Source organism: Giraffa tippelskirchi, chromosome 14, assembly GCF_054371585.1.
Source record: "Giraffa tippelskirchi isolate mGirTip1 chromosome 14, T2T-mGirTip1v1.2.pri, whole genome shotgun sequence".
Taxonomy (NCBI): Eukaryota; Metazoa; Chordata; class Mammalia; order Artiodactyla; family Giraffidae; genus Giraffa; species Giraffa tippelskirchi.
The window spans coordinates 14,054,282-14,077,500 of NC_137288.1; positions in this window are offsets into that span (position 1 = coordinate 14,054,282).

Consider the following 23,219-nt stretch of genomic DNA (forward strand, 5'->3'; position numbering starts at 1 on the left):
TCAGGTACAGATAGAAATCTGCAGAATAGAGAATAATACGTATCTCGTTGGAGCGCTGCAGGAATATCATGACAGGACACGTGTGGCCCCGCGCGCCCCCAACCACAAGCCCAGATCTCCCGTCTCCCCTCCGAAACCTCCCCCTCCTCCCCCCCATACCCAGCCACCGAGGGGGGCCCGGGGAGGGATGGCGGTCTCAGCCCCGGTTCCGAGAGGTCACTCGTGGAGCCGCCCTAGCTAGGCCGAGACGCCAGATGTGGCTGCCCTGCTGCTTCACGTCCATCTCCGTGAGCCATGCCCCAAAGGCACGTGAAATCATTGAGAGCAAACAGCGCCCCCAGAAAACGCAAAATGATCCTCCTGAACCCCACACGGCCGCCATCTTGGTGGATCCACGTTAGAGGTCGTTGGTAGGTATCCCCACTTGATGCCTGAATAGTACTCACACGGACTCGATTTCTTTTCGCTTTTCCTGGGTGCCCTAGCCAGAGAGATCACGTGGGCCGGAGAGCAAACACAGAACAGAACAGAGCCCCGAACCACAGCCAAGTCGAGGGCGTGCGGAACCGCAGGAACTCACAGAGCCTGTGAGGGGACCCAGATGGGGAAGAAGCGTCCGTGCTCACGTATCTCTGGGGAGGTTGGAAGGGGCGCCCGCCAGCGAGGCAGGTGCCGCGCGAGTGGCCGGAGACGTTTCTCCGTGGGATCTCTCGGGGTGTCGCAGGGTGCCGGGTGCAGGGGCACCCTGGGAGGCCCGGTCCACCGAAAAGCCCGAGAAGTCTTCATGTGGGGCAGGCACGGAATGGTTTCTTGCAGGGCCGGGCGAGGAGAATTCGGGGGCCCATACCTCCAAGCCCCACACGTCTCGAGAGGGTTCCACGTGGCATTCTGAAAGGCCGGGCGACGGAGGGAAGGGGTTCGTGGCTGCGGACGACGCCTGGCTGGAGGAATTCTTTGTCTTTGGCGACGGTTCACCCCGCAGGTCAGGTCATGAGGTTCCTCGACACCTTCCACGGGGCGGATGTTCACAGGAGGAGTGGGGACGGGACGGCGGACTCGCAGGCCACCCTCCTGTCCCCACTGCTCCCCTCCAGCACTGGAGCTCGAATCTAGATGGGCCTCTGACCGCACACATCGCTGGGTTTACGTCGTGCCGGCTTCACCTTCGAGTCTCACAAACTGGCACTCTTGCTGCTTCTAGGAGTGTCCTAGAGAAGAAGACACCGGGTTCCGTACGAGATCAGCTTCTTGGACGCGGCCCTCTGGAGCCCGTGGCTTTGGCTTCAGGGGAAGCACGCTGCCTACGGTATAGCCTGGCCCGGAAGCTCATCCGAGGATTCCTCAGGAGTTCGCGGGCCCCGAGGATTCTGTTTCCGAAAAGCGTTTTCTGGAACCGGGCGACTTGGGGGAACGTGTCACTGGTCTGGAAAATGGAAGGCCGCTGTCAGAGGGTTCAGTGACCTTTACGCTCCCTCCTTTCACTTGAAAGGTGTCTTCTTTTTTCTCCCCACCCCGCCCCCCAACCCCCCGCAACACACACACACCCGACAGCTTGCCTGACCGTTGTTGCTGGGGAGATGAACTCTCAGGAGACGGGAGGCCAAGTCTCTTTCACACCCCGGGGAAGACGATAGGAACGGGTCCCCAGCCGTGCGATGTTTCCGTGTCTCGGCACGGCCGACAGTCTCCTCCTCGTTCTGGGTGCTCCCGTTTCCTCCACCCCCCACCCCCCACCCCATCCCATCCCATCCCATCCCACCCCATCCCATCCCATCCCAAACTAAGGGTTTAGTTTAATGCCAAACTTCTACAAAGAAATAAGCAAATTTTTGTGCAATGTCCAGTGATCTCTTTCTAGGTTGATAGACTGATCAATGCCGTGGTTAATTCCCACAGTAAGTGGATGCCACCCTGTAAATCTTCTTGGCTCATTGCCTGCCACACCCGCTCCATTGCTGGTTAGGAGTAATGTTGTAAAACATGAAAGAGAACACAAAATGGACTGATGACTCTGAGAGAAGAATTGTAATTGGAGGACATTTCAGGACTGGCTCTGATATTGCATCCCGGAAAAAGTAAAACTCATACAGAGAGTGGAAAACTGGTTACTAGGGCTATGGGGAGAGGTTGGTAAAAGGGAACAAATATTCAGCTATAAGATGAATAGAGTCTGAGGATCTAACGTAAAACACGGCAATCTTTTTGACATGTTTTGTATAAATGAAATCTTATATGAAGATAAAAATCTAAGTAGGAAAGATGGAGGGAAGAAAAAAAAAAAGAAGGTGAACTATGTGAGGTGATATGAATTAACTGGATGAGGAATCCTTTCACATCGTAAACACATGAAATCACCACAGTTATATTTCAATTTCTTGCAATGTTGTATGTCAATTATACCTCAAAAAAGTTGAAATTTTAAAAAAGATATTACAAGATCTATGAAAAACCGTGAGGATTGTGTCTGGCTTGATAACATTGAGAACCTAGAACTCAGGCGATCCAAAACGTCCCCCTGACTAATAGAGTGTTTGTGTCATCGGTTACTCAATTCCGAATTATCATAGGTTCCAGAATTGTTGGTTGGATGCAAGATTTCAAAGCAGCCACATGCTGGAAAACTTAGTTTTAATGAGTTTAGTTCTATTCTCTCAAAGCGGAGAGCTCTATTTAAAGATGATATTTCACGTGGACTTCCTTGATGTTTCGTACGCTGGATCAGAGACGGATATAGTGAGATATCATGAAGTAATTCCCTGTTTTTCTCTTTATAATTTCCGCGACATGATCCTTCTAGTTAGTAAGAAACATTTGTGTTGCCTTGAAGAGAATTAGATGATTATCATAATAATGGAAAGGGAAAGTAGTAGGTTTATGCTTGGCCCTTTTATATTTAAAATATACCTTTTTGGCTAGAGTGTGAGGCACAGGAGATCTAGATCCTGCAATCGAGGAATGAATCTGTGCCCTTTGCAATGGAAGCAAACTGTCTTAATCCCTGGAACCCTAAGGAAGTTCCTCAAAAGAGACGGTTTGCGACTAGGTCAGAAATGATAGTCTTCAAAGGCAATCCCTTTAAGGTCAAAGGAACAAAATTTACTGACTGAAGAGAAGCCTCTGGGTAATACGAATGAGGAGTCTCTGACCTATGAGCAGCCCATCAATACTCCTATTGCCGGCAATAGGAGTAAAGAGGACATCCCATGACACAGAAGGACCTGTCCCAGGAGAGAAGCCCAGGTTCATTCTGCCCGAGAGGAGAAGGCGGGCCGAGCGATGGTCTGGGAAGGGTTTAGAGACTCAGGGTGCGGGCACATGGCTACGCTTGCTGATGAGGGGTCAGATTCCCGATGAGATGAGACGACACGGCTCGCCAGCATGGTGGGGCCGTCAAGAACCCCCTCGAATCTTGCAGACCCTCTGCGACCGATGAGAGAGAGCCAGGCACCACTGCTCAGGGGCACAGCTTCTGCTCTGCTCTTGGCAGGTCCCGGTCACCTGCCACCTTCCTGTCTCCAGCAGAGGTAAAGTGAGGCCCAAATGCCGCCTGAGGATCTTTGAGCTCAGAACGGAAACTCTCTTTTTTTCGGTGGCCTGGAGTGTCATAAGCAATCCGAAGGTGAGCGGAATTAAATGCAAGTAGTCAGAATAATGGTGAGAACAAAAGGAAACGGCAAGTCACTGTTAACAATCTATTTTGGACGTAAAGTTTTGTGAAGAGAGAGACGGAACCTAGCTTCAGAAGGGGAGGGAGGTCCCGCAAGGTCGAATGAGGCCCACTGGTGGCTGGGGACTCATCTGGAGGAACTTCTCTGAAGAAGGGCCTGGGATCCATCTGAAAGCGGGAGTGGGAACCCAGGCCCGGGAGTGAGCGTCCAGAGCTGGAATGAGAGCTCCTGGGAGACTGACTCGAGCGCGGCTGGTTTCCGGGGCACCCACCTCCCCTTCTCCTCAGCTGATGCCCGCAGGCTGGGTCACGGCCCTTGAGGGAGAAGCCTTGGCAGAAGGTCTCCCCGCGGAGGGAGCCCATGGGTGTCTCAGTCTGTCAGTGGCAGTTGCTCGTTTTCTCGGGCTGCCAGCCCATCTGAGCTGTTTCTGTTGGAGGGGAAATCTGCCTGAAGTTACGCCTGAGGCCTGAGCTCTCTTATTATCAAATTAGGCGAATATCCGATACATAATGTGAATACCTGGCCTACTGCCATGGAATTTCTAAATATCCGTGTGCCGAAAGCTAACTCCGTCCCCACGTGTGCAAGCTAATTCAGGGGAACTCGCTCGTGTCTGACCCGTGTGGTAGTAGTGGTGAGAGCAGGAGTGGATCGGGAGCGAAAGGACCAGGTGGAATTTCTCGATTCAAATCCATGAATCTCTGAGGACTTCGTGAGCACGTTACACTTTAAGTGTCATTCCTGGCCTGAGAGGGAGCACGAACAGGACTTTTCTGACGGCTTCATGGAGACGTGAGACAGGAGTCGAGATCCACAGTATGCAGCGAGCGGTATCTTTGCTTATAGGCAGATCCAGAAAAAGCTATCAGCTCACTGTTGGTTCTTTCAAAGCACGTAGTAGCTGTGTGGTTGCCCGATAATGTGAGTGCCGTCCACCTAGACTGTACACGCACCTCACGCACCGAGTATCTGTCGGCCTTGTAGATGAGGAGGTGGCTGAGGGGCGTTTGCGCAAGTGACTGGGTTTGAATCTAGACAGCACCCTTTGCTGTGGGCTTGGTGAAGTGCAGGTCCTCAGTACACAGGATTCTCATCCTTCCTGGCCTGTTTCTGGCTCCTCTTCACCATCTGGGTTCCACAAGCCTCATCTTTAGCAGCACCGGTGTGCTCTTACCACAAACCTCCGAACAGCACGTTCTTTCAAGGTGCCTCCTCGTCCTTCACCGCTGGTGCTGGGCTCAGACCGTCCCCTGCCCCACGGCCCTTTCCCGGGCCTTTCCTTTTCACTCTCCCGTGGCTAGAGCTCTGACCCATCCTCCAAGCGCGAGGCCTCTTCTCACTATTTCGCATTCCAGGCAAGCCTACTTATTCTGGGAGTTATTCCCCCTTGATACTTTCTGTCTATAACCAGGACCAGGACCAAGCACACAAATCTCTTTCCACGCAACCCCTTCTTGACGCTCAGCTCTGCCGGGCGTGTTGGTGCTGACTCTCGTACGGATGGTGAGTCGACAGGTGACCGGCGACGGGCGAGCTTTTCATGAACCACGTGGAAAGTATGGTTGGCAAGCCTCTGACACAGATTCCCCCATGGGAAAACATCGTCACCTCCTGAGACAGTCCTGGGAACAAAGTCAACGAACAGAGGATTCAGTGCTTCCGGACACATCGAGTGCTTGTGGCAGACACAACCTGCCCCCAGAGCATCCAAGGTCAAGTGTGAGGAAAGGCCTAGGAGTAGCGGGACCGGGGACTGAACAAGTCGGCTCTGCTCCTCTCCCGGCTGCAGTCCGAAGAAACGCCAAACAGGATGCCTCTTTGTTGCCATCGAGTGTCCAGTTCTAAACTTTTGTTAACAATGTATACAATGTTAAGGCGCGGGAGAGCCGGCTTTACTGAAACTTGTGGATCGTGCACTTCTTATCCCTGCTACTGTTTGATACAATTAGAGTTTAAGAGCACCCTGTTTTCCAGGAAAGATACTATATAACGCAAAGGTGCGATTTCTAGTGCCACCTTAATTTCCCCAGTCTCTGGGTACGAGAGCTGAACCAAATGTTGTCTAGTATATTTTCAGGGACATGACAAGCTATTCGGATCCTTCCCGATAGATGTTCTGAAAAAGAACTACTAGCTGCAAGAACTAAATCTCAATTTCAACTCCGGTAGAGGAGAAGCTGCGCTGCTGGCAACAGTTAAGATAAACACTGTATCTTCCCAAGAATAGACTGGGTACCCCCAGCATTTACCTTGAGGCTGCAGCGAGGAAGACTAAGTCTGCCCCTGAACTAGGTCCGTTTCTTTGACTTGAACCTTTATACGTGATTCCTGATATCTTCAGTTTCCGTATGCTGCCTGTAGCCCGAGACGTACAGGGCGCACCCCTCGTCAAGGCTCGGATTTCAAGAGTCTAATACATTTCCATTCAGGTACAGATAGAAATCTGCAGAATAGAGAATAATACGTATCTCGTTGGAGCGCTGCAGGAATATCATGACAGGACACGTGTGGCCCCGCGCGCCCCCAACCACAAGCCCAGATCTCCCGTCTCCCCTCCGAAACCTCCCCCTCCTCCCCCCCATACCCAGCCACCGAGGGGGGCCCGGGGAGGGATGGCGGTCTCAGCCCCGGTTCCGAGAGGTCACTCGTGGAGCCGCCCTAGCTAGGCCGAGACGCCAGATGTGGCTGCCCTGCTGCTTCACGTCCATCTCCGTGAGCCATGCCCCAAAGGCACGTGAAATCATTGAGAGCAAACAGCGCCCCCAGAAAACGCAAAATGATCCTCCTGAACCCCACACGGCCGCCATCTTGGTGGATCCACGTTAGAGGTCGTTGGTAGGTATCCCCACTTGATGCCTGAATAGTACTCACACGGACTCGATTTCTTTTCGCTTTTCCTGGGTGCCCTAGCCAGAGAGATCACGTGGGCCGGAGAGCAAACACAGAACAGAACAGAGCCCCGAACCACAGCCAAGTCGAGGGCGTGCGGAACCGCAGGAACTCACAGAGCCTGTGAGGGGACCCAGATGGGGAAGAAGCGTCCGTGCTCACGTATCTCTGGGGAGGTTGGAAGGGGCGCCCGCCAGCGAGGCAGGTGCCGCGCGAGTGGCCGGAGACGTTTCTCCGTGGGATCTCTCGGGGTGTCGCAGGGTGCCGGGTGCAGGGGCACCCTGGGAGGCCCGGTCCACCGAAAAGCCCGAGAAGTCTTCATGTGGGGCAGGCACGGAATGGTTTCTTGCAGGGCCGGGCGAGGAGAATTCGGGGGCCCATACCTCCAAGCCCCACACGTCTCGAGAGGGTTCCACGTGGCATTCTGAAAGGCCGGGCGACGGAGGGAAGGGGTTCGTGGCTGCGGACGACGCCTGGCTGGAGGAATTCTTTGTCTTTGGCGACGGTTCACCCCGCAGGTCAGGTCATGAGGTTCCTCGACACCTTCCACGGGGCGGATGTTCACAGGAGGAGTGGGGACGGGACGGCGGACTCGCAGGCCACCCTCCTGTCCCCACTGCTCCCCTCCAGCACTGGAGCTCGAATCTAGATGGGCCTCTGACCGCACACATCGCTGGGTTTACGTCGTGCCGGCTTCACCTTCGAGTCTCACAAACTGGCACTCTTGCTGCTTCTAGGAGTGTCCTAGAGAAGAAGACACCGGGTTCCGTACGAGATCAGCTTCTTGGACGCGGCCCTCTGGAGCCCGTGGCTTTGGCTTCAGGGGAAGCACGCTGCCTACGGTATAGCCTGGCCCGGAAGCTCATCCGAGGATTCCTCAGGAGTTCGCGGGCCCCGAGGATTCTGTTTCCGAAAAGCGTTTTCTGGAACCGGGCGACTTGGGGGAACGTGTCACTGGTCTGGAAAATGGAAGGCCGCTGTCAGAGGGTTCAGTGACCTTTACGCTCCCTCCTTTCACTTGAAAGGTGTCTTCTTTTTTCTCCCCACCCCGCCCCCCAACCCCCCGCAACACACACACACCCGACAGCTTGCCTGACCGTTGTTGCTGGGGAGATGAACTCTCAGGAGACGGGAGGCCAAGTCTCTTTCACACCCCGGGGAAGACGATAGGAACGGGTCCCCAGCCGTGCGATGTTTCCGTGTCTCGGCACGGCCGACAGTCTCCTCCTCGTTCTGGGTGCTCCCGTTTCCTCCACCCCCCACCCCCCACCCCATCCCATCCCATCCCATCCCACCCCATCCCATCCCATCCCAAACTAAGGGTTTAGTTTAATGCCAAACTTCTACAAAGAAATAAGCAAATTTTTGTGCAATGTCCAGTGATCTCTTTCTAGGTTGATAGACTGATCAATGCCGTGGTTAATTCCCACAGTAAGTGGATGCCACCCTGTAAATCTTCTTGGCTCATTGCCTGCCACACCCGCTCCATTGCTGGTTAGGAGTAATGTTGTAAAACATGAAAGAGAACACAAAATGGACTGATGACTCTGAGAGAAGAATTGTAATTGGAGGACATTTCAGGACTGGCTCTGATATTGCATCCCGGAAAAAGTAAAACTCATACAGAGAGTGGAAAAGTGGTTACTAGGGCTATGGGGAGAGGTTGGTAAAAGGGAACAAATATTCAGCTATAAGATGAATAGAGTCTGAGGATCTAACGTAAAACACGGCAATCTTTTTGACATGTTTTGTATAAATGAAATCTTATATGAAGATAAAAATCTAAGTAGGAAAGATGGAGGGAAGAAAAAAAAAAAGAAGGTGAACTATGTGAGGTGATATGAATTAACTGGATGAGGAATCCTTTCACATCGTAAACACATGAAATCACCACAGTTATATTTCAATTTCTTGCAATGTTGTATGTCAATTATACCTCAAAAAAGTTGAAATTTTAAAAAAGATATTACAAGATCTATGAAAAACCGTGAGGATTGTGTCTGGCTTGATAACATTGAGAACCTAGAACTCAGGCGATCCAAAACGTCCCCCTGACTAATAGAGTGTTTGTGTCATCGGTTACTCAATTCCGAATTATCATAGGTTCCAGAATTGTTGGTTGGATGCAAGATTTCAAAGCAGCCACATGCTGGAAAACTTAGTTTTAATGAGTTTAGTTCTATTCTCTCAAAGCGGAGAGCTCTATTTAAAGATGATATTTCACGTGGACTTCCTTGATGTTTCGTACGCTGGATCAGAGACGGATATAGTGAGATATCATGAAGTAATTCCCTGTTTTTCTCTTTATAATTTCCGCGACATGATCCTTCTAGTTAGTAAGAAACATTTGTGTTGCCTTGAAGAGAATTAGATGATTATCATAATAATGGAAAGGGAAAGTAGTAGGTTTATGCTTGGCCCTTTTATATTTAAAATATACCTTTTTGGCTAGAGTGTGAGGCACAGGAGATCTAGATCCTGCAATCGAGGAATGAATCTGTGCCCTTTGCAATGGAAGCAAACTGTCTTAATCCCTGGAACCCTAAGGAAGTTCCTCAAAAGAGACGGTTTGCGACTAGGTCAGAAATGATAGTCTTCAAAGGCAATCCCTTTAAGGTCAAAGGAACAAAATTTACTGACTGAAGAGAAGCCTCTGGGTAATACGAATGAGGAGTCTCTGACCTATGAGCAGCCCATCAATACTCCTATTGCCGGCAATAGGAGTAAAGAGGACATCCCATGACACAGAAGGACCTGTCCCAGGAGAGAAGCCCAGGTTCATTCTGCCCGAGAGGAGAAGGCGGGCCGAGCGATGGTCTGGGAAGGGTTTAGAGACTCAGGGTGCGGGCACATGGCTACGCTTGCTGATGAGGGGTCAGATTCCCGATGAGATGAGACGACACGGCTCGCCAGCATGGTGGGGCCGTCAAGAACCCCCTCGAATCTTGCAGACCCTCTGCGACCGATGAGAGAGAGCCAGGCACCACTGCTCAGGGGCACAGCTTCTGCTCTGCTCTTGGCAGGTCCCGGTCACCTGCCACCTTCCTGTCTCCAGCAGAGGTAAAGTGAGGCCCAAATGCCGCCTGAGGATCTTTGAGCTCAGAACGGAAACTCTCTTTTTTTCGGTGGCCTGGAGTGTCATAAGCAATCCGAAGGTGAGCGGAATTAAATGCAAGTAGTCAGAATAATGGTGAGAACAAAAGGAAACGGCAAGTCACTGTTAACAATCTATTTTGGACGTAAAGTTTTGTGAAGAGAGAGACGGAACCTAGCTTCAGAAGGGGAGGGAGGTCCCGCAAGGTCGAATGAGGCCCACTGGTGGCTGGGGACTCATCTGGAGGAACTTCTCTGAAGAAGGGCCTGGGATCCATCTGAAAGCGGGAGTGGGAACCCAGGCCCGGGAGTGAGCGTCCAGAGCTGGAATGAGAGCTCCTGGGAGACTGACTCGAGCGCGGCTGGTTTCCGGGGCACCCACCTCCCCTTCTCCTCAGCTGATGCCCGCAGGCTGGGTCACGGCCCTTGAGGGAGAAGCCTTGGCAGAAGGTCTCCCCGCGGAGGGAGCCCATGGGTGTCTCAGTCTGTCAGTGGCAGTTGCTCGTTTTCTCGGGCTGCCAGCCCATCTGAGCTGTTTCTGTTGGAGGGGAAATCTGCCTGAAGTTACGCCTGAGGCCTGAGCTCTCTTATTATCAAATTAGGCGAATATCCGATACATAATGTGAATACCTGGCCTACTGCCATGGAATTTCTAAATATCCGTGTGCCGAAAGCTAACTCCGTCCCCACGTGTGCAAGCTAATTCAGGGGAACTCGCTCGTGTCTGACCCGTGTGGTAGTAGTGGTGAGAGCAGGAGTGGATCGGGAGCGAAAGGACCAGGTGGAATTTCTCGATTCAAATCCATGAATCTCTGAGGACTTCGTGAGCACGTTACACTTTAAGTGTCATTCCTGGCCTGAGAGGGAGCACGAACAGGACTTTTCTGACGGCTTCATGGAGACGTGAGACAGGAGTCGAGATCCACAGTATGCAGCGAGCGGTATCTTTGCTTATAGGCAGATCCAGAAAAAGCTATCAGCTCACTGTTGGTTCTTTCAAAGCACGTAGTAGCTGTGTGGTTGCCCGATAATGTGAGTGCCGTCCACCTAGACTGTACACGCACCTCACGCACCGAGTATCTGTCGGCCTTGTAGATGAGGAGGTGGCTGAGGGGCGTTTGCGCAAGTGACTGGGTTTGAATCTAGACAGCACCCTTTGCTGTGGGCTTGGTGAAGTGCAGGTCCTCAGTACACAGGATTCTCATCCTTCCTGGCCTGTTTCTGGCTCCTCTTCACCATCTGGGTTCCACAAGCCTCATCTTTAGCAGCACCGGTGTGCTCTTACCACAAACCTCCGAACAGCACGTTCTTTCAAGGTGCCTCCTCGTCCTTCACCGCTGGTGCTGGGCTCAGACCGTCCCCTGCCCCACGGCCCTTTCCCGGGCCTTTCCTTTTCACTCTCCCGTGGCTAGAGCTCTGACCCATCCTCCAAGCGCGAGGCCTCTTCTCACTATTTCGCATTCCAGGCAAGCCTACTTATTCTGGGAGTTATTCCCCCTTGATACTTTCTGTCTATAACCAGGACCAGGACCAAGCACACAAATCTCTTTCCACGCAACCCCTTCTTGACGCTCAGCTCTGCCGGGCGTGTTGGTGCTGACTCTCGTACGGATGGTGAGTCGACAGGTGACCGGCGACGGGCGAGCTTTTCATGAACCACGTGGAAAGTATGGTTGGCAAGCCTCTGACACAGATTCCCCCATGGGAAAACATCGTCACCTCCTGAGACAGTCCTGGGAACAAAGTCAACGAACAGAGGATTCAGTGCTTCCGGACACATCGAGTGCTTGTGGCAGACACAACCTGCCCCCAGAGCATCCAAGGTCAAGTGTGAGGAAAGGCCTAGGAGTAGCGGGACCGGGGACTGAACAAGTCGGCTCTGCTCCTCTCCCGGCTGCAGTCCGAAGAAACGCCAAACAGGATGCCTCTTTGTTGCCATCGAGTGTCCAGTTCTAAACTTTTGTTAACAATGTATACAATGTTAAGGCGCGGGAGAGCCGGCTTTACTGAAACTTGTGGATCGTGCACTTCTTATCCCTGCTACTGTTTGATACAATTAGAGTTTAAGAGCACCCTGTTTTCCAGGAAAGATACTATATAACGCAAAGGTGCGATTTCTAGTGCCACCTTAATTTCCCCAGTCTCTGGGTACGAGAGCTGAACCAAATGTTGTCTAGTATATTTTCAGGGACATGACAAGCTATTCGGATCCTTCCCGATAGATGTTCTGAAAAAGAACTACTAGCTGCAAGAACTAAATCTCAATTTCAACTCCGGTAGAGGAGAAGCTGCGCTGCTGGCAACAGTTAAGATAAACACTGTATCTTCCCAAGAATAGACTGGGTACCCCCAGCATTTACCTTGAGGCTGCAGCGAGGAAGACTAAGTCTGCCCCTGAACTAGGTCCGTTTCTTTGACTTGAACCTTTATACGTGATTCCTGATATCTTCAGTTTCCGTATGCTGCCTGTAGCCCGAGACGTACAGGGCGCACCCCTCGTCAAGGCTCGGATTTCAAGAGTCTAATACATTTCCATTCAGGTACAGATAGAAATCTGCAGAATAGAGAATAATACGTATCTCGTTGGAGCGCTGCAGGAATATCATGACAGGACACGTGTGGCCCCGCGCGCCCCCAACCACAAGCCCAGATCTCCCGTCTCCCCTCCGAAACCTCCCCCTCCTCCCCCCCATACCCAGCCACCGAGGGGGGCCCGGGGAGGGATGGCGGTCTCAGCCCCGGTTCCGAGAGGTCACTCGTGGAGCCGCCCTAGCTAGGCCGAGACGCCAGATGTGGCTGCCCTGCTGCTTCACGTCCATCTCCGTGAGCCATGCCCCAAAGGCACGTGAAATCATTGAGAGCAAACAGCGCCCCCAGAAAACGCAAAATGATCCTCCTGAACCCCACACGGCCGCCATCTTGGTGGATCCACGTTAGAGGTCGTTGGTAGGTATCCCCACTTGATGCCTGAATAGTACTCACACGGACTCGATTTCTTTTCGCTTTTCCTGGGTGCCCTAGCCAGAGAGATCACGTGGGCCGGAGAGCAAACACAGAACAGAACAGAGCCCCGAACCACAGCCAAGTCGAGGGCGTGCGGAACCGCAGGAACTCACAGAGCCTGTGAGGGGACCCAGATGGGGAAGAAGCGTCCGTGCTCACGTATCTCTGGGGAGGTTGGAAGGGGCGCCCGCCAGCGAGGCAGGTGCCGCGCGAGTGGCCGGAGACGTTTCTCCGTGGGATCTCTCGGGGTGTCGCAGGGTGCCGGGTGCAGGGGCACCCTGGGAGGCCCGGTCCACCGAAAAGCCCGAGAAGTCTTCATGTGGGGCAGGCACGGAATGGTTTCTTGCAGGGCCGGGCGAGGAGAATTCGGGGGCCCATACCTCCAAGCCCCACACGTCTCGAGAGGGTTCCACGTGGCATTCTGAAAGGCCGGGCGACGGAGGGAAGGGGTTCGTGGCTGCGGACGACGCCTGGCTGGAGGAATTCTTTGTCTTTGGCGACGGTTCACCCCGCAGGTCAGGTCATGAGGTTCCTCGACACCTTCCACGGGGCGGATATTCACTGGAGGAGTGGGGACGGGACGGCGGACTCGCAGGCCACCCTCCTGTCCCCACTGCTCCCCTCCCTCCAGCACTGGAGTTCGAATCTAGATGGGCCTCTGACCGCACACATCGCTCGGTTTACATCGTGCCGGCTTCACCTTCGATTCTCACAAACTGGCACTCTTGCTGCTGCTAGAAGTGTCCTAGAGAAGAAGACATCGGGTTCCGTACCAGATCAGCTTCTTGGACGTGGCCCTCTGGAGCCCGTGGCTTTGGCTTCAGGGGAAGCGCGCTGCCTACGGTATAGCCTGGCCCGGAAGCTCATCCGAGGATTCCTAAGGAGTTCGCGGGCCCCGAGGATTCTGTTTCCGAAAAGCGTTTTCTGGAACCGGGCGACTTGGGAGAACGTGTCACTGGTGTGGAAAATGGAAGGCCGCTGTCAGAGGGTTCAGTGACCTTTACGCTCCCTCCTTTCACTTGAAAGGCGTCTTCTTTTTTCTCCCCACCCCGCCCCCCAACCCCCCAACCCCCCGCAGCACACACACACCCGACAGCTTGCCTGACCGTTGTTGCTAGGGAGATGAAATCCCAGGAGACGGGAGGCCAAGTCTCTCTCACACCCCGGGGCAAACGATAGGAACGGGTCCCCAGCCGTGTGATGTCTCCGTGTCTCAGCACGGCCGACAGTCTCCTCCTCTTTCTAGGTGCTCCCGTTTCCTCCACCCCCCACCCCCCCACCCCACCCCACCCCACCCCACCCCATCCCATCCCAAACTAAGGGTTTAGTTTAATGCCAAACTTCTACAAAGAAATAAGCAAATTTTTGTGCAATGTCCAGTTATCTCTTTCTAGGTTGATAGACTGATCAATGCCATGGTTAATTCCCACAGTAAGTGGATGCCACCCTGTAAATCTTCTTGGCTCATTGCCTGCCACACCTGCTCCATTGCTGGTTAGGAGTAATTTTGTAAAACATGAAAGATAACACAAAATGGACTGATGACTCTGAGAGAAGAATTGTAATTGGAGGAAATTTCAGGACTGGCTCTGACAGTGCCTCCCGGAAAAAGTAAAACTCATACAGAGAGTAGAAAAGTGGTTACTAGGGCTATGGGGAGAGGTTGGTAAAAGGGAACAAATGTTCAGCTATAAGATGAATAGAGTCTGAGGATCTAATGTAAAACACGGCAATCTTTTTGACATGTTTTGTATAAATGAAATCTTATGAAGATAAAATCTAAGTGGGAAAGATGGAGGGAAGAAAAAAAAAAGAAGGTGAAATATGTGAGGTGATATGAATTAACTGGATGAGGAATCCTTTCACATCGTAAACACGTGAAATCACCACAGTCATATTTCAATTTCTTGCAATTTTATATGTCAATTGTACCTCAAAAAAGTTGAAATTTTAAAAAAGATATTACAGGATCTATGAAAAACCGTGAAGATTGTGTCTGGCTTGATAACATTGAGAACCTAGAACTCAGGCGATCCAAAACGTCCCCCTGACTAGTAGAGTGTTTGTGTCATCGGTTACTCAATTCTGAATTATCATAGGTTCCAGAATTGTCGGTTGGATGCAAGATTTCAAAGCAGCCACATACTGGAAAACTTAGTTTTAATGAGTTTAGTTCTATTCTCTCAAAGTGGAGAGCTCTATTTAAAGATGATACTTTACGTGGACTTCCTTGATTTTTCGTACGTTGGATCAGAGACGGATGTAGTGAGATACCATGAAGTAATTCCCTGTTTTTCTCTTTATAATTTCCGCGACATGATCCTTCTAGTTAGTAAGAAACATTTGTGTTGCCTTGAAGAGAACTAGATTATTATCATAATAATGGAAAGGGAAAGTAGTAGGTTTATGCTTGGCCCTCTTATATTTAAAATATACCTTTTTGGCTACAGTGTGAGGCACGGGAGATCTAGATCCTGCAATCGAGGAAAGAATCTGTGCCCTTTGCAATGGAAGCAAACTGTCTTAATCCCTGGAACCCTAAGGAAGTTCCTCAAAAGAGACGGTTTGCGACTAGGTCAGAAATGATAGTCTTCAAAGGCAATGCAATCCCTTTGACTTCAAAGGAACAAAATTTACTGACTGAAGAAAAGCCTCTGGGTAATACGAATGAGGAGTCTCTGACCTATGAGCAGCACATCAATACTCCTGTTGCCGGCAATAGGAGTAAAGAGGACATCCCATGACACAGAATGACCTGTCCCAGGAGAGAAGCCCAGGTTCATTCTGCCTGAGAGGAGAAGGCGGGCCGAGTGATGGTCTGGGAAGGGTTTAGAGACTCAGGGTGAGGGCACATGGCTACGCTTGCCGATGCGGGGTCAGATTCCCGATGAGATGAGACGACACGGCTCGCCAGCATGGTGGGGCCGTCAGGAACCCCCTCGAATCTTGCAGACCCTCTGCGACCAATGAGAGAGAGCCAGGCACCACTGCTCAGGGGCACAGCTTCTGCTCTGCTCTTGGCAGGTCCCGGTCACCTGCCACCTTCCTGTCTCCAGCAGAGGTAAAGTGAGGCCCAAATGCCTCCTGAGGATCTTTGAGCCCAGAACAGAAACTCTCTTTTTTTCGGTGGCCTGGAGTGTCACAAGCAATCCGAAGGTGAGCGGAATTAAATGCAAGTAGTCAGAATAATGGTGAGAACAAAAGGAAATGGCAAGTCATTGTTAACAATCCATCTTGGACTTAAAGTTTTGTGAAGAGAGAGACGGAACCTAGCTTCAGAAGGGGAGGGAGGTCCCGCAAGGTCGAATGAGGCCCACTGGTGGCTGGGGACTCATCTGGAGGAACTTCTCTGAAGAAGGGCCTGGGATCCATCTGAAAGCGGGAGTGAGAACCCGGGCCCGGGAGTGAGCGTCCAGAGCTGGAACGAGAGCTCCTGGGAGACTGACTCGAGCGCGGCTGGTTTCCGGGGCACCCACCTCCCCTTCTCCTCAGCTGATGCCCGCAGGCTGGGTAACGGCCCTTGAGGGAGAAGCCTTGGCAGAAGGTCTCCCCATGGAGGGAGCCCACAGGTGTCTCAGTCTGTTAGTGGCAGTTGCTCGTTCTCTCGGGCTGCCAGCCCATCTGAGCTGTTTCCGTTGGAGGGAAAATCGGCCTGAAGTTATGCCTGAGGCCCGGGCTCTCTTATTATCAAATTAGGCGAATATCCGATACATAATGTGAATACCTGGCCTACTGCCATGGAATTTCTAAATATCCGTGTGCCGAAAGCTAACTCCACCCCCACGTGTGCAAGCTAATTCAGGGGAACTCGCTCGTGTCTGACCCGTGTGGTAGTAGTGGTGAGAGCAGGAGTGGATCGGGAGCGAAAGGACCAGGTGGAATTTCTCGATTCAAATCCATGAATCTCTGAGGACTTCGTGAGCACGTTACACTTGAAGTGTCATTCCTGGCCTGAGAGGGAGCACGAACAGGACTTTTCTGACGGCTTCATGGAGACGTGAGACAGGAGTCGAGATCCACAGTATGCAGCGAGCGGTATCTTTGCTTATAGGCAGATCCAGAAAAAGCTATCAGCTCACTCTTGGTTCTTTCAAAGCATGTATTAGCTGTGTGGTTGCCTGATATGTGAGTGCCGTCCACCTAGACTGTACGTACACGCACCTCACGCACCGAGTATCTGTCGGCCTTGTAGATGAGGAGGTGGCTGAGCGGCGTTTGCGCAAGTGACTGGGTTTGAATCTAGACAGCACCCTTTGCTGTGGGCTTGGTGAAGTGCAGGTCCTCAGTACACGGGATTCTCATCCTTCCTGGCCTGTTTCTGGCTCCTCCTTACTATCTGGGTTCCACAAGCCTCATCTTTAGCAGCACCGGTGTGCTCTTACCACAAACCTCCGAACAGCACGTTCTTTCAAGGTGCCTCCTCGTCCTTCACCGCTGGTGCTGGGCTCAGACCGTCCCCTGCCCCACGGCCCTTTCCCGGGCCTTTCCTTTTCACTCTCCCGTGGCTAAAGCTCTGACCCGTCCTCCAAGCGCGAGGCCTCTTCTCACTATTTCGCATTCCAGGCAAGCCTACTTATTCTGGGAGTTATTCCCCCTTGATACTTTCTGTCTATAACCAGGACCAGGACCAAGCATACAAATCTCTTTCCACGCAACCCCTTCTTGACGCTCAGCTCTGCCGGGCGTGTTGGTGCTGACTCTCGTACGGATGGTGAGTTGACAGGTGACCGGCGACGGGCGAGCTTTTCATGAACCACGTGGAAAGTATGGTTGGCAAGCCTCTGACACAGATTCCCCCATGGGAAAACATCGTCACCTCCTGAGACAGTCCTGGGAACAAAGTCAATGAACAGAGGATTCAGTGCTTCCGGACACATCGAGTGCTTGTTGCAGACACAACCTGCCCCCAGAGCATCCAAGATCAAGTGTGAGGAAAGGCCTAGGAGTAGCGGGACCGGGGACTGAACAAGTCGGCTCTGCTCCTCTCCCGGCTGCAGTCCGAAGAAACGCCAAACAGGATGCCTCTTTGTTGCCATCGAGTGTCCAGTTCTAAACTTTTGTTAACAATGTATATAATGTTAAGGAGCGGGAGAGCCAGCTTTACTGAAACTTGTGGATCATGCACTTCTTATCCCTGCTACTGTTTGATACAATTAGAGTTTCAGAGCAGCCTGTTTTCCAGCAAAGATACTATATAACCCAAAGGTGCGATTTCTAGTGCCACCTTAATTTCCCCAGTCTCTGGGTACGAGAACTGAACCAAATGTTCTCTAGTATACTTTCAGGGACATGACAAGCTATTCGGATCCTTCCTGATAGATGTTCTGAAAAAGAACTACTAGCTGCAAGAACTAAATCTCAATTTCACCTCCGGCAGAGGAGAAGCTGCGTTGCTGGCAACAGTTAAAATAAACACTGTATCTTCCCAAGAATAGACTGGGTACCCCCAGCGTTTACCTTGAGGCTGCAGCGAGGAAGACTAAGTCTGCCCCTGAACTAGGTCCGTTTCTTTGACTTGAACCTTTATACGTGATTCCTGATATCTTCAGTTTCCGTATGCTGCCTGTAGCCCGAGACGTACAGGGCGCACCCCTCGTCAAGGCTCGGATTTCAAGAGTCTAATACATTTCCATTCAGGTACAGATAGCCATCTGCAGAATAGAGAATAATATTTATCTCGTTGGAGCGCTGCAGGAATATCATGACAGGACACGTGTGGCCCCGCGCGCCCCCAACCACAAGCCCAGATCTCCCGTCTCCCCTCCGAAACCTCCCCCTCCCCCCCCCACACCCAGCCACCGAGGGGGGCCCGGGGAGGGATGGCGGTCTCAGCCCCGGTTCCGAGAGGTCACTCGTGGAGCCGCCCTAGCTAGGCCGAGACGCCAGATGTGGCTGCCCTGCTGCTTCACGTCCATCTCCGTGAGCCATGCCCAAAAGGCACGTGAAATCATTGAGAGCAAATAGCGCCCCCAGAAAACGCAAAATGATCCTCCTGAACCCCACACGGCCGCCATCTTGGTGGATCCACGTTAGAGGTCGTTGGTAGGTATCCCCACTTGATGCCTGAATAGTACTCACACGGACTCGATTTCTTTTCGCTTTTCCTGGGTGCCCTAGCCAGAGAGATCACGTGGGCCGGAGAGCAAACACAGAACAGAACAGAGCCCCGAACCACAGCCAAGTCGAGGGCGTGCGGAACCGCAGGAACTCACAGAGCCTGTGAGGGGACCCAGATGGGGAAGAAGCGTCCGTGCTCACGTATCTCTGGGGAGGTTGGAAGGGGCGCCCGCCAGCGAGGCAGATGCCGCGCGAGTGGCCGGAGACGTTTCTCCGTGGGATCTCTCGGGATGTCGCAGGGTGCCGGGTGCAGGGGCACCCTGGGAGGCCCGGTCCACCGAAAAGCCCGAGAAGTCTTCATGTGGGGCAGGCCCGGGATGGTTTCTTGCAGGGCCGGGCGAGGAGAATTCGGGGGCCCATACCTCCAAGCCCCACACGTCTCGAGAGGGCTCCACGTGGCATTCTGAAAGGCCGGGCGACGGAGGGAAGGGGTTCGTGGCTGCGGACGACGCCTGGCTGGAGGAATTCTTTGTCTTTGGCGACGGTTCACCCCGTAGGTCAGGTCATGAGGTTCCTCGACACCTTCCACGGGGCGGATGTTCACAGGAGGAGTGGGGACAGGACGGCGGACTCGCAGGCCACCCTCCTGTCCCCACTGCTCCCCTCCCTCCAGCACTGGAGTTCGAATCTAGATGGGCCTCTGACCGCACACATCGCTGGGTTTACATCGTGCCGGCTTCACCTTCGATTCTCACAAACTGGCACTCTTGCTGCTGCTAGAAGTGTCCTAGAGAAGAAGACATCGGGTTCCGTACCAGATCAGCTTCTTGGACGTGGCCCTCTGGAGCCCGTGGCTTTGGCTTCAGGGGAAGCGCGCTGCCTACGGTATAGCCTGGCCCGGAAGCTCATCCGAGGATTCCTAAGGAGTTCGCGGGCCCCGAGGATTCTGTTTCCGAAAAGCGTTTTCTGGAACCGGGCGACTTGGGAGAACGTGTCACTGGTGTGGAAAATGGAAGGCCGCTGTCAGAGGGTTCAGTGACCTTTACGCTCCCTCCTTTCACTTGAAAGGCGTCTTCTTTTTTCTCCCCACCCCGCCCCCCAACCCCCCAACCCCCCGCAGCACACACACACCCGACAGCTTGCCTGACCGTTGTTGCTGGGGAGATGAAATCCCAGGAGACGGGAGGCCAAGTCTCTCTCACACCCCGGGGCAAACGATAGGAACGGGTCCCCAGCCGTGTGATGTCTCCGTGTCTCAGCACGGCCGACAGTCTCCTCCTCTTTCTAGGTGCTCCCGTTTCCTCCACCCCCCACCCCCCACCCCCACCCCCCCCCCCGCCACCGACCCCCGCCCCCAGCAGCCCTGCCACCCCACCCCAGACCCGACCGCCCGGCCCGGCCGCCCGGCCGCCTTTCCTTTCCGGTGTTTGTGGCCAGTTATTTTGAAATCCATGTTCTCCTGACCTCAAGCGCACTTTCCCCGCCCACCGGCGCATGCTTGTGTTTGTTGTCGTTGGACTTGATCACGGTCTCGACACAGGTTGACTTTCGTTTTCTCTTGTTGGGGGTCCGAGTGTCTCCTTCTTTTCCTTTCTTGCTCCTGGGCTTGCGTGTCTGTGTCTGTGTCTGCTTTCGAGAAGTCCTGCTTTGTTCTCCGAGCAGCGCTTGCCTGGTTTCGCTTTGCCGGTCGGTCCCTCCCTCCCTGCCTCCCTCCCTTCTCTCTCTCCCTCCCTCCCTCCTTCGGGGGAGGGGGCCCGGGGGAGCCCGGGATGTCACTGGTGCCCCTCTCTCGGCCGTCCCCGCCCCGAGCCCCGCCGCCCGCCGGCGTCTCCGTGGAATGTCCGCCCACCAGCCTGGAATCGCGTGGGTGGGGGGGGGAGCGCGTCTCCTTCGTGGCAGCCTCCTGGGGAGCTATTTCCCAGCTCCTCTCCCTTCCTCTGCGGCCGGGGTCGCGTCGCGTCGCGTCTCTCGGAGGCGGCGGCTCCGAGCCGAGCTCGGGCGTTTGGGCGGCCGGCGCTGTGGCGTCCTCGGCGGCCGGCGACAGCGACCCGTCCTCGGGACATTGGAGCCGGTTGTCAGGAGCCACCTGGCGGCCGCTTTTATAGTGTCCCTCCCCTCTGGAGCTTCGGCGACCTTCAGGAGGGTTGTGACTCAGCCGCCGGGCCCGAGGGCACAGCTCTCAGAGACCGGCTCTGCTGGCAGCGACAGTGGCGGTGGCGCCGAGGCCTAGGGACGTCCTGCTGTCGCCGGAGATTGGTTCTCTAGGTTTCTGAGGAGGGTGGCCGTCGCGGCGGCGGCGGCGCTCCAGAGCCGGGCTCTGGGGTGGCCTGACCGGGCCTCCCTCAGGAGGGTTTGCTTTTCGCCCTCAGGAGGGTTTGCCTTCTTCTGCCAGGAGGGTTGGCTCCCGCCCTCAAAAAGGGTTTGCTGTTCGCCTTTTCAGAAGGGTTTGCGTCTCCCTTCAGGAGGTTTTTGCTTTCCCGCCCTTTCAGGAGGGTTTGCCACCCCCGGAGGGTTTGCTTTCTCACCCCTCCCCAACTCCCTGAATCACGGCCAGGAGGTCAGGGACCGGCTCGAGCCGTCCTGGGTGCCCCGGACAGGACGGTCTGGGGCCCCGGGCGTGGTCCCTCGTTGGGGCCCGCTCGTCTCGTGGGAGGCGCCTCGCCGGCGGGTCTCTCTTCGTTTTTCTCTTTGGCAACTCGAAGCCAAACCCCCGCTCGGAGACTCGGACGGACGGACGGGTACACCTACCCGTGCGGGCGAAGGGGGAGGGCGTCCCCGGCCAGCTCCCTCCCCCTTGGCGTCTGCGCCCCCACTTCGCCCACCGGGCGCCCCCTTCGCCCCCCTCCCCCCCCCCAGTCGACCAGATGACCCCCGACAGCTCCGGGCCTGGTGTTTCTGGGGTAGTGCTGGGGACAGGTGGCGGTGCCAAGGTGCCAAGGTCCCTCCCTGCCAGTCGTGGGTGGGCCCCGCTGTCGGGCGCTGTCATTTTGTCGCCCGAAATGGGCCTTTTCTGCCACCAGGTAAGTGCCGACACGGTCTCTCTCGGCGTCTGCCGCCGAGGACTTTGGGCCTCTGGACGCACGCGGGGCTCTGGGCCTTTGGGCCGCCGGCCTGGGCCTGTGCGTCGGCTCCCGCGTGGCGTGTCTGGCAGACCCGACCCGTGGCGCCACCTCCGGTCTCTGGGCGACCCGAGGGCGGCGGGGCGAGGCGCCGTGGGTCTTCTACCCTGTGTGACCCCCGCTGCGGGCGCCCGGTGGTGGCCGGGACGACCCCCGCTCTGTAGGCTCCGTGCCCCGTGTCAGGCAGCTCCTCCTCCTGGGGTCGTCGGCGGCTGTCGCCTGAGGTGAGGTGAGGTGAGGTGTGGCGGGGGGAGGCGGCCGGTGAGGCTTAAAGCGGGCCCCTCCGGCGACTGCCCTCACCGTGCCTTCCCCCCTCCCCCTCGGCTCAACGGATCGATGTGGTGTGGTCGTGCTCTCCCGGGCCGGGCCTAAGCCGTGCCGGACGAGGGACGGGCGTTCCTGGTGAACGTGTGCGGTCTTCTCGGTCTGTCCACGGGGCCCCTCGCCTGCCTTTCCCCCTGCCCGTCGGGGAGGGTGAGGAAGGCGGGAGGGTGGGTGCGGCCTCCGGCCCTGACTCTCGGTCTCCTGCCCGCCCCCCCTCCACGGGGCGTCAGTGAGGCCGTCGGTCTTCGGACACAGCGGACGCTCTCGCTTCGCCTTCTCGGCGCGTGTCCCGCGAGCGGCCCTCCCCGCGGTGGGGAGGGCTGTGCCCGCCGCTGCGCCGCGCGCCCCGCGTGGGTGGGTGAGCGTGCCTCGTTTGACCCTCGGTGGTGCCCCTGGCGCGCTCCAGGTCGCCCCCTCAGGTGCCTGAGGCCGAGCGGTGGTGTCGTTTCCCTTAACCCGGCGTCCTCCTCGGGTCCCCCACCGCGGTGGTGTGTGTGTGTGTCCCGCGAGTGGCTCTCGTTGGGGGAGGGGTCGAGACGGGAAGAGAGGCGTGCCTGTTCCCCTCGCCTCTTCCGTTGGGGGCAGGTGCTGCCTCGTCGTGGAGGCACGGGCCGTGCTCCGGCCCCGACCGTGCACACGCTCCCGTGTGGTCGTCCGCTTACCTGTACCGCAGACCCCTCCCGCCCAGTCGAGGATCGGCGGCTCGTGGAGCGCCTCCGTGGGCCCGAAGGAGAGACGATGGGGTGAGGGACGGCGCGCCCTCGGTGAGAAAGCCTTCTCTAGCGATCCGAGAGGGAGCCTCTGGGGTACCGGAGCCCCCGGCCGCTGCCCCTCCTGAGTGCGCAGTGTAGCCGCCGTGGCGACTGCCAGAGCACGTGGGCAGAATCCCCCCACCTCTCCTCTGTGAGGGGGGATGGGTGCGCCGGCCCCGCGGTGGGGCCGTGTGCCGCTCGTTGCCTACCGCGGCCCGCGCCTCCCCCCGCCGAGTCGGGGGAGGGTCCCGCCGGGCCCCGCCGGGTGTCCGGCACGTGGGGGGGAACCGTGCGTGCGCCGCGTGCGTGCGGCC